The 14,850-nt window shown below is 40.4% G+C and overlaps 1 long non-coding RNA gene across 1 annotated transcript; it reads right to left on the minus strand.

The window, feature by feature from the left end:
- Positions 1–6,521: 6,521 nt before the first annotated feature.
- On the minus strand, positions 6,522–12,836 carry LOC132230595 (uncharacterized). The gene is made up of 3 exons (XR_009451894.1): positions 12,315–12,836; positions 7,061–7,219; positions 6,522–6,874 (listed from the first exon to the last, which is right to left on the minus strand). It is a non-coding gene; the product is annotated as an uncharacterized LOC132230595 (long non-coding RNA).
- Positions 12,837–14,850: the final 2,014 nt, after the last annotated feature.

Consider the following 14,850-nt stretch of genomic DNA (forward strand, 5'->3'; position numbering starts at 1 on the left):
AGCTGTTTTATCCACTCATTTACTGATGGGCAGTCGGGCTACTTCCAAATATTAGCTATTGTAAATAGCCCTTCTTTGAACATAAGGATGCATATATTCTTTCAAATTGGTGTTTTGGTATTCTTAGTATATATTCTTAGAAGCGGGATCACTGGGTCAAATGGCAGTTTCATATTTTTTGAGGAAACTCCATACTGTTTTTCCATAGTGGCTGCACCAGTCTACATTCCCACCTGCAGAGTACCTTTTTTTCCACATCGTTACCAGCATTTGTTGTTTCTTGATGGTAGCCATTCTGACAGGTGTGAGGTGATATCTCAGTATGGTTTTAATTTGCATCTCTCTAATGATTAGTGACTTTGAGCATGTTTTCATATGTCTCTTGGCCACCTGTATGTCCTCTTTGGAGAAGTATCTACATATGTCCTTTGCCCATTTTTTAATTGGATTGTTTGTCCACCTTTTCTTAGGTTGCATGAGTTCTTTATATTTTGGGGAAATTAACCCCTTATGAGATGTATCATTGGCAAATATGTCCTCCCATAGAGTGGGCTCCATTTTCATTTTGTTGGTGGTTTATTTTGCTGTGCAGAAGCTTTTAATTTGGTGTAGTCCATTTGTTTATTTTCTCCTTTGCTTCTCTTGCCCTAGGACCGTGGTCGGCAAACTGCGGCTCGCGAGCCACATGCGGCTCTTTGGCCTCTTGAGTGTGGCTCTTCCTAAGCCTTAGGAGTACCCTAATTAAGTTAATAACAATGTACTTACCTACATAGTTTAAGTTTAAAAAATTTGGCTCTCAAAAGAAATTTCAATCGTTGTACTGTTGATATTTGGCTCTGTTGACTAATGAGTTTGCCGACCACTGCCCTAGGAAATGTATCCACAAACATATTGCTGTGAGAAATGTCTGAGATTTTGCTGCCTATGGTTTCTTCTAGGATTTTTATATTTTCATGACTTACATTTAAGTCTTTTATCCATTTTGAGTTTATTCTTGTGTATCTAGTTTCATCTTTTTGCATGTACCTGTCCAATTTTCCCAACGCCATTTATTGAAGAGACTCTCCTTACTCCAATGTATACTCTTGCCTCCTTTGTCAAATAATAATGGAGCATAATAAGACAGGTTGATTTCTTGGTTCTCTGTTCTGCACAGGATATTTTTTAGGAGTCACACATGGAAGATTCTCAAAATCTCCAATGAGACACAAATATCCTTCCCATCTGTGGACATCCCCTCAAAAGAAGAACAGAAGAGACCTTAGTGTACTCTGATCCCCAGACAAGTTCTTCTAGTACTAAACCAGTAGATAGTTTTGAATTTATAAAATGATTCTAGAGACCACCGTGCTATTCACCCTTACCTTTGGAGTCTCCCAGCACTGGAAGTCAGCTTGAGAGGACCTGCTTGGTACACCATGTTTGTATCCTTAGCTTTAACTTTTGAAATCCCCAGCTTCACAGAACAAGCCAGAACAAATACTATAATCATTTATTTTTTGTCTCACTTTTAGAATTTGTCTCTCAGAATTTGGAATTGGTTATTCTTCCATATTTTACATAATTTTGAAAGACAAAGGAGCCTTTAATGACGGATTAATTTTTGCAAGTCTTGAAATTTGCATAATAAAATGAGAACCAGAGAGAAGTATTTTTAGACCAGTACATTGAGAGAAATGGGGTATGTTTTGGGGGTGAGAGGAAGCTGGCAATTAGGGTAAGGCAAGATACGCCTGCAACTCAGCATTGCCTACAGAATAAGTCCAAATTCCCCACCCTCATCTGCAAAATGTCCCACAATCTTCCTTTTCCAGTCTTATCTCCCTGTACTTCCCAGCCAGAGTCCTCACCAATGGCTGCATGTACACTTCCCTGCTGTACCTCTGTTCTGAGGTTCAGTTGCCCCCTTGTCTGGAATGCCCCTTCCTAGGCCTCTCCCAATTGACCACTCTACCTGGTGAGCATCTGCCTGTCCTTCAATGCCAAATTCAAATGCTCCGTCCCCTATTATTTTCTTCATGTAGACATATGCTCCCTCATTTCAGAGGGCTTACAAAGATGCATAAAACAGTTTTCATTCAATGTACCGCAGAATTTTTAAAACATGCAATACCTGACTATTTATAGTCAGGGGCAATGACCTCTTTTCCCTTAGTCAGCGGTTCTCAACCTGTGAGTCACGACCCCTGAAAATACATCCTGCATATCAGATATTTACATTACGATTCATAACAGTAGCAAAATTACAGTTACGAAGTAGCAACGGAAATAATTTTATGGTTGGGGGTCACCACAACATGAGGAATTGTATTAAAGGGCCACGGCATTAGGAAGGTTGAGAACCACTGCGACTGTCAAATAAAAATATGACAACAGCAAACACAATAGCCGTCCAGTGTGAATGAATCAAAATTATACCTATTTTTTTGTCAGATAGGCAAAAAATGTAATATGCTTTTTGGTGTATGGCAGAATTTTAGTAATTAGTTTATGTGTACCATGAGATGGAAAGGTTGAAAATCGCTGGCATAAAACATCAGAAGACAGCATAAATCATCATCCCCTCAACTCTGCCATAATGGTTCCACTGGAAAGTGAACCTTCCTTCTCAGTTCTGTCACAGTTGGTTTCTTTCTTTCTTTCTTTTTTTGTTCTCAATAACTCCTTTTATTTTTTACTTAAAAATAAACTTTTACTGTTGAAAGTATTACATGCCCCCCCCCCCCGCCCCATTGACCTCTTCTAGCCCTTCCCACCCCTGTCCTCCATCCCATGCCTTCACCAACCTATTGTCTGTGTCCATGGGTTATACATATATGCATACAAGTTCTTTGGTTGATCTCTTTAACACCCACCCACCCTTCCCCACCTTCCCTCCTAGCACAGTTGGTTTCTATCATTCTTACTGCTTTCAGCACCAGCTGCCCTGTACTGGAGCCATGAATTCATACATAATTAACCTTCCTGCAAGACTACATGTTTTTTGAGGGCAGGGAAGGAACTTTATGCAATTGTGTAAGTTCTAGCCATTCCAAACATACTTGTTGAAAAAGTTTAACATTATGAACGAATTAACAAAATAAAAACCAAATACATACTCCTTGAGTACACCAGTCATTCATAATTGGTTTAGGTCACCCCCTAACATCATCCAACTGATGTTGGCTACTCAGCTTTCCATGAGTGGAATGGTCACACTGGCTAAACAACAGTTACTTTAAAACATGAAACAAAAGAAAAGGGATGGTTTCTTGGGAAAACTAGCCAGGAAGGGTGTGTGTGTGGCAGGGGGCGGGGGGGGGGGGGGTGGTGGTGTAGACAGAACCAGATAAGAAACTTCCAGACTGCAACAAGTAGCACAAGGCAGCAACCACTTGGTAAATTATACTCATTAAACAAACAAAACAATAACAACAATAACCACCCTGAACCATCTATTTTGTGACAGTAAAGTTTCAAGAAAACAATTTTTTTCTAGATCATCTGTCCCCTATACTCTAGCCAGGTGGTTCCCAGATCAACAACCTCAGCATCACCTGGGAACAGGCTAAGATGAAATTCTCTGGCCTCACCCCAGACCTAAAGAATGAGAAATCCTGGAGTTGGAGCCCAGCAATCTGTTCTTTAACAACATCTCCAGGTGATTCTTATCATGCTCGGGTTTTAGAACACATTAAAGTACCAGCAATCTCCTGAAGGGGCCAGCTCTTCCCTGTCTCCTCGATTTTGTTTATGATGTCTCTTCCCCCATGGAATGCTCTTACTAGACTCTATATTGAACTTGTACTTTCCTTTCAAGGCTCAGCTCGAAAGTCCTAACACCTTCCTCAACCCACTGAACAGAATTAACTACTCTCCATTTATGCTCTCCCAAAGCTTCATTCCATGCTTCCACCTGGTGCCCACTCATGTCACAGGCTATCTCTGTGTCCTCCATCTGACTGAGAACCCATGGGTGCAAGGACTATGTCTCACTTATAGCCCTTCCCCCAGCCCAGTTCCCTTTACTCAGTCACATCCCTTTGATTTTGTGTAGAAGAGAGAAAATACTCTCCTGGAACAAGCCTCTGATTAACAAAACGAATGCTGAGAGGCATCCAACCCCTCTCTCCACAGTGGAAATTAATAAATATCCTGTCGAGTGAATCTGAAGTTTAGGGAGCAATCATTGGAGGCACCTATGGCAACAGAGATATAACTTTAATAGCTCCACAGTCGGAAAACACATATAGGATTTTATAAAAACCAAATAAAATTGCAAGCAATTATTCCCTCTGGTCAGTAAAAGCAAAAATGTAGATTAATTGGAAGAGCACTAGATTTGGGGCTACACTGAAGTTCCATTAGGATAAGGACCCTAGACCTGTCTAGGAGGCCTTCACTGTGGTCCCAATGCTGAGTTCTGACATTCTGTCAAATTAAAAGACACAAATGTGAGTCCCATCTCTACCACTTCCAAGCCAAGTAACCTCAAACAGGCAAGTCATTCTCAAAGTCTTGGCCACTTATCAGTGAAAGACAGCAAAGTCAGACATTTATTATAACTATATTAAATACCTTACTTCCTTATCTTACAGTTTACTAATTGCTTTCACATCCAATGTCTTGTTTAATCATCAAACCTGCAGTTAAAGAGAAGGCCTCCCTTCTCGTGGGGTCAGAAACAGAATCACAGGTCTTGACTTTCCATCCACAGCCCTGATCAGAGGCCAAATGACCTCAGATCTCTGAACTGTAAATTATCGGAAGCAGCTCACTTTGGTTGACCACTAAACATTCAAAGATTCTTAGGTTACTTCTTTCCACTGATGGTGATCCTGCTTTATGTGGCCTGTTTTGGGATTTTAAAAAAGGGATCAAGCAAATTGCTATTACCATTATTTTTCCAAAATTAATTCATTAGCATGACAACTTTTGCTAAAAAACATCATTGGGTTTTTGTGAACTGAGTTTCACAGTTGACATCTCACTGACGTGATAATAACACTTTTTTAAAAATCCTTACCTGAGGATATGGCTTTTTCCTAAAATGATTTTAGAGAGAGGGAAAGGGGGAGGGGGAGAGAGAAACATCAATGTGAGAGAGAAACATCATTCAATTGCCTCCTGGGGATCAAAGCTGTAACTTTTTGGTGTACAGGATGATGCTCCAACTAACTGAGCCACCTGGCCATGGCAATATACTTAAACTCTTTAAGAACTGGGCCACTCTTAGAAACATTCCCCTGGACCAAAAGAGTGTCCCAATGAACAGAAAGCTGAGGAGAGAGGAAAGAAAGGGAGACTTCACAATAACAGAATGCTGACAGGCTATTGAGGCGAAAAAACACAGGAGCCTTTGAGAATTGTTGGTTTGTTCTCAAAGATTATAAGTACTAACTTCATATCTAGCTAAAGGTTCAATTATCTACTAACTTGATATTGTCTTTCTGCCAAATTATTGATGAATGGCATTAATTAAAGCCATAAGCAGAGATTCATTTATCAAACCTCAAAATTCTAGTTTGCATTGATTTTTTTCTATAAAAGTACACAGTGAGTATATATTATTGAGGGCCAAAAGAAAGAAACCAATATAGCCATAAAAGATATCTTTAAGATGATAAAGTGAAATGAGACAAAGTCTACTTGTTTGTGCCTTTGATCATTCACTGTGAATGAGTCAGTTCTGAACCTGCTTCTCTTTTACTTCAACAATTTAACCTAGAGCAGGGGTGGGCAAACTTTCTGACTCGAGGGCCACAATGGGTTCTTAAACTGGACCGGAGGGCCGGAACAAAAGCATGGATGGAGTGTTTGTGTGAACTAATATAAATTCAAAGTAAACATCATTACATAAAAGGGTACGGTCTTTTTTTTTCAATAGTTTTATTCATTTCAAATGGGCCGGATCTGGCCGGGCCATAGTTTGCCCACGGCTGACCTAGAGTCTGAGCACCAGCTTTGGAAACAATATGTGAATAAAGCTGGAACTTTCTAAGGCATTCAAATCGCTTGATCAACACCAGTTTTAGATTGTCATGCATTACTTTGGATTTTACAATTGTGATCCATGGGGATAGGTTTACTCATATATTCATCAGTCCAGAGGGTGCCACATGGGAATTCATTGTTGAGGAGAAGGTTTAGACAAGTAGACCTTGGCCCAAGGTGTAATTAACAGGACTAATCTTCCTATACATAATTGCCAATGTTTTAAACTCAAATTCAATCCAAATTCTATTTTGACAGCACTGGTAAGCTCTCGTGTTTCTTGGTTCTCCAACAAATTGAAGAAGCTTTTGTCATTTTTTAATAAAAGATGTGTTATTTTCTGGGACTGGACCTTTAAACAATTTAATTTATTGAGTTTCTCAATAATAAAGTAAATCTAATTTCCTCTAATATTTTGAGTCTCTATGGTAAACCATCCCCCCAAACCTTTTACTTTTTATCACAAAGAAGCCCCCCACCCCGCAAACTTCTTCCACCTTAATAAGACATTCATCTATCTTACTATCAGCAAAGACAGTTTCTCATGTTTCCTCTGTACAGCATATCTGTATGCAGTCAGTTATCCCAATATTCTTAGAGTTTTATAGATCTGGATTGCTCAAAAGAGTAAGCCATACAAATTCAGTTTATTATAAAGTCTAAAGTCCCCTTCACAACTGGGCTTTATGAGCAAGTTATCTGTAAGTGTACTAGAAAATAAAATACTTTCTCATGAAATAAGTGTTTAAATAAAAGAAAAACTCTTTTAATCACCATTCTAATTCCCACCCTTTCTGTGTGCAGAGTATTACTAAAAAGCAACTTGTTTTTATAGAAGCCATGGTATGTGTTTCTCACCAAAAAAAAAAAAGGCAAACAGGAACTTTCAGACACAGCAGTACTGAAAAGAAATAAGATGATTAAAGTTAACACAGCCTCAAATCTCAAGTGATTTATATGTCAGCAAAATTTCCAGCAATCAAATTGTATAACCATTTTATAACTGATCAACCTATATGGAGCACAAAGGCCTCTTTCTCCTTCTCCCTGATTTTATCATGATCCAAAATAAAATGTTGATTCACACCTTTGTTCAGGGAAAGAGCTGGGTGATGTGATGAGTTTTTGGATGTCGAGACGAGTAATGGGTAGAGGTCAGAAGCGGACGTCCTTTCCTTTCACATCTGAACACAGGTCTTACCCAGGAGAATATGAAGTAGAAGCAGGTAATGGAAAGAAGGCTCACCTAGCACAGGGAGGGGAGAATGCTTTCAGCTGGATTCCATTTTGAAACTCTCAAAAGAGATTAATTAGGTTCATGTGGGGAGGGAGAGGTTAGCATTTTCTCACAGCTAATTTCACTGGTCAAATTTGGGGCCTGATAGTCCTGTCTCTAAATTACTCTCTAAACAGGAGCCTTACCTGAGGTATCTACACACACTTCCAACTGCAACAAGTCCACACTGACTTCAGAGCTCCCTGATCTCTAGGCTCCCAGGAGAAGGTGCTCAGGTCTGGATTCTCCCTGGGCATTCTAACCAGTTCACAGGCCTGAAATGAGGGGAAGGGTCAAGACTCACAGATATTCCAAGGATTCCAGCAGTGGATTCCACCACCCCAGGGGGGGAAGTCCTTACAAACTGGGCCACTCTGCAGTCCTCAGGCTCATGTGCAGAGTTTCCCACGCACTGCCAACCCCTGAGGTATCTCTTGGATCAATATCAACTAACCTCTATCACCCCAGTTCCTCCTGAAAGGAGGGAGCAGGACAGAAATAGCTTTATGGTGCTGTTTCTGCCTCTAGGAATGCTCCAAGAGTACAAAGGAGATAAAGACCACTACGAATAATTTAAAAAAAAAAAAAAAAAAAACAGAAAGATTCATCACTGTTGCTTGTTCCTCAGATTAAAGTCTGGCTCATAGAATGTTGAGAGTTTCACCAGCTAAAATCTGTGACCATTCTCAATGGACGCCTAAGCATCTGTTAGGGTTGCCACCGATAAAGTTTTGCATTTTAAGATATTTGATTAAGTTATTTAAGCTCTCAGTGCCTGAAGTCAGGCAGGGTTGGGATCAAAGCTCAACTCAGCCACTTGTCAACTGTGTGACCTCAGAAATGTGATTTTTACCTAAGCCTCAGTTTTCTCATCTGTAAAACAGGAATAATAATTGCACCAATTTCACAGGAGGGTTTGTAAAGCCTAAATGGCATATTGCTTATAAAGTGTTCAGTACACTGGTAATGGAAAACATTCTATAATACTAATTACTAATATTACCTTTATTATTTTGAGAAGGTTACATAATATAGTCATTTTACATAAGATTGTAGTATATAACTCTAGATTTCAATATTTGGGCATTTTTAAATGTATGAGACATTAACCTCAACATACCACCTGATTTTCATTTGGCTGTCCAATCAATTTTGACTAAAGTCGTAATTTAAAAAAAAAAAGTAATCCCGCTATACGTGCCCAACCCTCCACTTCCCCTTAGGAAACTGTGTCTCTCCCCTCAATTGCTCTCTCTTCTTAATATTTTTATGACAAGCACAGAACTGGCAGTTGAAGACAGTGATCAACTTGCTTGTGAAGGTGCTAACAGCTCGCTCAATGCTGTGTGCAGCTCAATGGAAAGGCTGTGTTTTGATTTGCAAAATCCCACAAGTATTCCAAAATGGGATTGGAGATTCTGAAGGACTGCCTTCTGTCTTGTTCTTCCAAGTAGAGAGTCTGATCACAATTCTCTCTCTCTCTCTCTCTCAACCTTATCCCCACTTTCCTGAGTCATAAACAACATGGCTATCGCTCACCACTTCCTGGTAGTGTGGAATGTTTCTCCCAAATATACTCTCAGCCCAAGGACTTTGGGTAGATCTGTTTATGTCTTCTGTCCTGACAAGTTAAGCTACACTCACCTTTCCAGACTCCTCCTCAACTCCCTCGAGTGCAGATACCCCAAACCCCAGCCTCAGCCTCCTCCTCACTCTGTGCACTCAACCTTGAATTGACCAGTCACCCCTTATCTCATCTCTTCCAGTGACAGACATCCACCCATCGGCCACCAAGTTCCCACTTTAGATTGCTCTCCAAGGGCTTTAGATCCACAAAACATTTCAAGCTAGAGTGTCCTGCTGCCATTTCAACTTCATCTTAGGGTCAACAACCTTGAAAAGGAAGGGTCAACAAAACAAGCATGGCGCTAGTAATGAGGAAACTTGAGTAGAAGCTCCAGTTACACCACTAACTACCTTAGTTAGTGGTTTGGATAAAGTGATACTTCACAGCTCTAAGATCCTAAATGCCCACCCTCTCCTTGTCAAAATACACTATTTCTTCATTTATTTACTCATGCAACAACTAAGTTACTGTGCCTGGCATTATGAGGCGTTAAAGATCATCCCCCAAAGAACTTATCATCTAGAATGGGAAATAAGACAATCACACCAGTAACTGTAAGAAACAAAAGGAATGTCATGATTGGAGGGACTTTTAAAAAGAACATTACAACCCATTACCAACATACCAAGCCTGAAACTAAAGTAATTTTCAAGATGTCTTTCCTTTTCTGCATCCAGTCTTTTACCAAATGCTTTTTCCTTTACACCATTTCTTAAATCTGTGCTCTCCACTCTGCACTTGGAGTGACATGCTTAAATCCAGGCCTCAGGCAACACTCCCCTCTTATGTTGGGCAACCTCTGTCCCCAACACTTTCCTAACTTATGTGTGATCTCCCATCAAAATAGGAGACTCACCCCATCAAGCTGTTTTGACTTGACAACTCTCTTGCTATAGCTCTAAGGTGGCCTTCCCATATTACACAACATCCACATCAAATTCCTTTAAAAACTATTCGTGCTTTACTTCCTCCCTCTCGAAAACAGTGGCTGAAAACAAACTTTGTACTTTGTGCTGGGTGGGATATCTAAGTCATAGACTTTAACCTCCAAGAGCTTACGAACTGGTCAAGAAGTTGGGACTGTGCTAAAATTCAAAAATTCAGAAATCTAAAGATGAGGTGCCTTCTAGCAACACAGAAAACAGTAATAAATGCTAGAGGATTAAGAACATGGAGAGCTATTTTCTGGCCACAGTAATCAAGGGAAGCTTCTAAGAAGACGTCATACCTGAGCTATCCTGGCAGTATGGGCAGGACTTCACGGAGGGAAGTAAACAGGTAGTCTGGCCCAATGTGACTGAGATAGGAAAGAAGGGCAGTTTCAAGACCAGCAAATAGTTAGGTGGGACTTGGGTGAAAGGGTATATTTATATTTATATTTATATTATCTATATCTATATATTTATATGTATTTATTTATATGTGTGTGTGTGTGTGCGTATTTTAGAGAGAGGATACTTTTTGAAAGAACTTTAAAAGGTACTAGCAAGTTGAGTAGCAGGAATAACTAATTATCTGGTTAAGCCAGACTACACAGTATAAAGATGTAGATGTTTAACAATCTAAACCAGCGGTGGGCAAACTTTTTGACTCGAGGGCCACAATGGGTTCTTAAACTGGACCGGAGGGCCGGAACAAAAGCATGGATGGAGTGTTTGTGTGAACTAATATAAATTCAAAGTAAACATCATTACATAAAAGGGTACGGTCTTTTTTTTTTTTTTTTTTAGTTTTATTCATTTCAAACGGCCGGATTGGGCCTGCAGGCCCAGGCCCCGTAGTTTGCCCACTGCTGAAAACTGTGAAGAGAGTTATCAGCAGGGGGATGGTAAAAAGAGCCCTGAAAATCAGAAAACCTGGGTCGCAGGCCCAGCTTTGCCAAGGAGGGGCTCCAGCAGCCACGGTAAGTCATTTAACCTCATCGGTCTCAGTTTTCTCATTTGTAAACTGAAGCAATTGAACTAGCTGACCTGGAAGGTCTCTACAGTCTAAAACTAAACCAACTATATATTATTTCTGCCATTAAAACATTCTTCATCGGGGGGGTGAAGGGAAAGGCAGGTATCTGTATTTCCTTTCCCACATAGGTTTCTCTTCCAGAACTAAAAATTTCTTTTTCCTAAACTTATTAATTCTATATATATATGCCCCCCATCATAAATTTAACACTTAACCTAAATAATATTCAGTGTGTATGTACCCCATGGTCTAAATTTTTGTTTATGGTTCATAGGTTATCCAAGAAATTTGTGCAGCACAGCCTTAGCCTTGTAGGAGTGTAACCAATACCGCAGCCCCAGTGTAAAATATCTCTGTATGAGACACAAAATGTGACAAAGTGACAAAAAGGGAAAAAAGTGAGAACTGTTACTCACTAAAACACCACTTCCTGCCCAGACAAGTGGCTCAGTGATTGAGCCTGGACAGAGCAAGAGGCAGCCTATCAATGATTCTCTCTCATCATTGATGTTTCTATCTCTCTCTCCCTCTCCCTTCCTCTCTGAAATCAATACAAAAAAATATTTTTTAAGCATTTAAAAAAAATGATTAAGTATTTCTTTTTTCAAAAGACCACTTCCTTTTAATAGCACCAAATAAGGCCTGAAATAACAGTAATGTAAAAAAGTAAGTGGTGGGGCTGTAATGTCTTAAATTTTAGAGTCTCCACTTAAAAATACAGCTAGCCCTGGCCAAGTAGCTCAGCTGGTAGAGTGTCCTAGGGTATGCTAAGGTTGTGGCACATACAAGAATCAACCAATGAATGCATAAATAATCTCTCCCTTCCTGTCTCTAAAATCAATAAATAAAAAATGTTGCTAAAATACAGAACGTTTTAGGCTCTGAAATTCGCCATAAGTTTACTTTTTTAATGGCGCACCCAGAAGCGCCCTGCTCCAGGAAAGGCACCAAAACCAGAAACCGGGATACGATTTCACTCCAGCCCTATTGATCCTATGCACCAAAAGTCCAAAGGCACATAAACCGGTCACAGAATTCACGCGAAACAGGCTGGATTTGAAAGCCTCAGCAGCAGCCTTCCACCCAAAGTTTGAGAGAAAGAGGGAAACAGCAAAGTTAACTAAAAACCTAACTTCATGCAGATAATCATAACACAGTTCTCAGGCTGTGTAAACAGCATAAACACACAGTGTAACACCTGCCGGCTACAGCCTGTCCAAAATGGGCAGGAGAGCGCCTGAGCCACCAGGCGAGAGAGGGAAACCCCGATAGACCCCCGCTAGCCGCTGTGAGCCAGCGACAAAGTGAGGCTTTGTCTTCTGCCTTCGTGTCCAGCCCTCCCCTGGTACCCCACCGCCGCGCACCCAAACCTACCGCGCTGGTCCAGCCGCTACCTCCCTGCTCTCGCTGTTCTGCTGCGCTCGCCAGTCTGCGCATGCCCGTCCGGCACCCAGGCCAGCCCAGTCGGAATCCACTTACCAGGATTTGGCCACGGCTCCCAGGGAAAAGCACCCAAGTCCGAGAGCTTGGGCTCAGCGGAGGGTGCTGGTAGAGGCGAGGGGGAGAATTGGCCTGGCGCCGCGCTAATGTTACCCTGCTGCCCAGTTACGCAGGACTTACGCTTCTCCCATCCCAAAGATAACCGCCTACATTCCTGGAATGAGCTTAGCACAATGGTTCTCAAACTTGAGCTTCGATCAGAACCACCTGGATGGCTTGTCGATTTGGCTCAGGCGTTTGCCCGCGGACTGCAGGTTCCAGGTTCGATTCTGGTCAAAGGCACATGCCCAGGTTGCAGGCTCCGTCCCCAGTAGGGGGTGTGCAGGAGGTAACCAATTCATGTGTTTTTCTTGCATTGATATTTTGCTCTGTCTTTCCCTCTCTTCTACACTCTCTGAAAATCAATGGAAAAATCCTACACCCGGAGTTTCACTCAGTAGGTCTAGAGTGAGGCCCAACATTTGCATTTCTAACGTTTTTAAAACTCTTGTTTTTAGTCCCCCTCCCACGCTTTGTGAACTGCTAGTCTAAAGAAAAGTTTTCTTTCTCCCCTTTTTGAGATTTCACAAAACATTTCCTCTTCATTTAACAGCCACACCTGTTTTAAAAATAAGTAAATAGCTACACCTAGCACTCAAACAAAGGTGGAATATTTCCTCTAGCATGTGAATCAAGTAAATGGAATGCAGCCCCAAGACTTCTCACAAAGAGTTTGCACAGCATAGTCTTTCCTTGTGGTCACTTCAGCTCTGTCGCCAGAGGCTGCAGGAGGGGTCTCTATTTTGCTGCCCCTTTAACTGTGTGCCCTCTCATTACCTAGCACAGTACTGGGTACAAAATAGATACCCTGAGATGGTATCAGTAGGGCTGGAGAGATGGAAAGAAGGATATTGAAATTATTTTAGGAACCCAAAGGAATTGATAAGCAATTAAATATGGAAGTATGTGAGCCAGGTTTGGGGAGGATAAGGATTTTTTTCCTGCCTTTTACCTAGAGAAATTGATGGATTTAGTATCCTTATCTGAGCCCAGATATACAGAAGGAGTTGAATATGTAAGTTCTCACAAAATATTTCTTAAAAAGTTAAACACACATCTGCCACACAAGCCAGCCATTTGTGAATGATAAAGGAATTCTATAATAAAACTAGTAAGTCCAGTGGCAGAAAGTAACCCCACAGGGTGATCTGATCATAAACTCCTAAATGGGCATGTCATGGTGAGTAGTCACCCCAGGCATATCACTTTTTTAGTAAAAAGTTTATTTCACCTTAAGCAAGACCTGCCCAGTTGTTCTTAGGCATCTGAATTAAAACATTTGAAATGCCAGAGTATTTATCTTTTTTCAAGTCCCTCTGAAGCAACCACCCTCAAGAAAGCCCATAATCTTGATAACTATCCTGTAATCAAATTCCTGCTTTGCTTTCTCCCACCTCCATGTAAGTTTTCTTACCTCATCCCCCTATTCCAATGTATACCATAAAAGAAACTGCAAAACTGTCATTCTCCAGAACAGTTGAGATCTTGCTGCCCTGCAATTGTCCTAAGTTTGGCTCAAATAAATTCATATAAAGATTCTCTACAAGTTTGGATGTTTCCTTTTTAAAAAATTGTTTTATTTTATTTTTATTGTTGACACTATTACAAATGTCCCCCATGGACATTTCTTGCATTGACATATTTGTACTTATTATCCAAGAGAAATTAAAACATATATGTTCACACAAAGACTTGAACACGAATGTTTATAGCAGTTTTTTTCACACAATAGCACCAAACCAGAAGGAATTCAATGCCTATCAATAGGTTCATGGATAAACAAATTGTTTAATCTATGCAATGGAAATAATTACTCATACAGGCTTCAACATGAATAAATACAAAAATTATTATACTGATTGGCAGATGCCAGAGACAAATGTATGATCCATTTATATATAAAGTTCAAACTAACCTCTTGTGATACAAAGCAAATCAGAAATATCTTGAAGCTAGGGGTAGAGGGAGGGATGAGCTATAAAGGGGCAGTAAAAATATTTTAGGGATCATAGAAATCATCTCTTGATTGCAGTAAAGATTTTATAGGAATACACACTGTCAAAAGTAAATTGTACACTTTATTCTTTTTTTAATACTTTTATTGATTTCAGAGAGGAAGGGAGAAGGGAGAGAGATAGAAACATCAGTGATGAGAGAGAATTACCGATTGGCTGCCTCCTGCATGCCCCCCACTGGGGATCGAGTCCAAAACCTAGGTATGTGCCCTGACCTGAAATCGAACCCTGACCTCCTGGTTCATAGGTCAATACTCAACCAGTGAGCTGCACAGGCAAGGCTAAATTGTACACTTTAAATCAAAAGTCTGTAACAACCCATTTCTAAAAGTTGCAAACCTCAAGATGTGATTTGTAAATTTATTGCTGATAAAACTAACATATTTCCCAAATGTATCTCCCAAATATAAAACAGAAAATAGAGTATATCATTAGAAATGCACAACCAGCGAATAACAATT

The sequence above is a fragment of the Myotis daubentonii genome, chromosome 3, assembly GCF_963259705.1.
Source record: "Myotis daubentonii chromosome 3, mMyoDau2.1, whole genome shotgun sequence".
Lineage (NCBI taxonomy): Eukaryota > Metazoa > Chordata > Mammalia > Chiroptera > Vespertilionidae > Myotis > Myotis daubentonii.